This window comes from Aplysia californica, unplaced genomic scaffold, assembly GCF_000002075.1.
Source record: "Aplysia californica isolate F4 #8 unplaced genomic scaffold, AplCal3.0 scaffold00283, whole genome shotgun sequence".
Classification (NCBI taxonomy): Eukaryota; Metazoa; Mollusca; class Gastropoda; order Aplysiida; family Aplysiidae; genus Aplysia; species Aplysia californica.
Genome location: NW_004797553.1, coordinates 104,489 through 105,589, shown reverse-complemented (window position 1 = coordinate 105,589; position 1,101 = coordinate 104,489).

Sequence of the window (1,101 nt, the reverse complement as noted above, 5' to 3'; positions counted from 1 at the left end):
GTGTGTGTGTGTGTGTGTGTGTGTTTGTGTGTGTATGTGTGCATGTGTGTGCGTGTTTGTGTGCATAATGTGTACCCACGTGTGCGTATATGAATATGCGTGTTACGTGTGTTTGTGTGTGCGCATATTCGTGCGTAGTGTGTGTATGTATATTATATGTGTATACATGGGTCTATGTAAGTGTGTATTTGTGTGGGAATGCGCATAACGTATGCGTGTATGAACGCCAGTAATCGACCACACTGTATACGAGAAGGATCGTCCCCAAAGATACCCCCAGCTCATATTCCGTCATGTAATACTCCTTCAACCGTCTCGCGTCTCGTCGTTTCAAATGTAACTTGAAATCGCATTTTAGTGCCTGTAATTCCAAGCCATTCTCAAGCCTTTTAAGTCACGCTAACTTTTGTACGAGTGGTTCGTGGTCCGTTTAAAATATGCTGTTCACACGCAAACTTTGATGGCGTCATTTTGTCTGAGATAGTTGGTTCCAGTGCTAAAATGTTCTGTCTGCAATAAGATTGTGTTGGAATAGCAATCTTTTGCGAATGACCATAGTTCTGTCAGGTCAAAGTGTTGAAATGAGTATGTTTAGCTGTCTGGCAGCGCTATCAAAGAGTAAAATAGCCCCCCACCCCAGCTTTTCCGTATTTTCTCCTCTTTTCCCCTCTCTATATTGTCATTCTACCCACATTTTGAAGAAAAAAAGCGTCCCATGGTAGTGTTTTTGATTTAGTAAGGGTTTTACGGCACTTGCAACACAATAAGGTCATAAATATAAGAGCCGAGGATTAAAAGTGTTTCAAGAGTGTGCAAAAAAGGAGGAGGGGAGAGGTAGGGACAATAGGAAAGAAGTAGGAGCAAACCAGACCAGATCACCAGCCAACCACCCGCCCATGGTAGTATGTACCGAAGTTTCAAAACAGAGCAAAGAGTTAAGCTTTAGTAAGAGTTTAACGGCACTTGCAACCCAATAAGGTCATACAAGTGCCGAAGATTAGAGGTGTTACAAAAGTGTGATAAGCACCAAAAAGAGGGGGAAGGGGGGATAAGGACGAAAAATGATTGATAGGAAAGGAGTAGAAGTTAACCACACCAGAG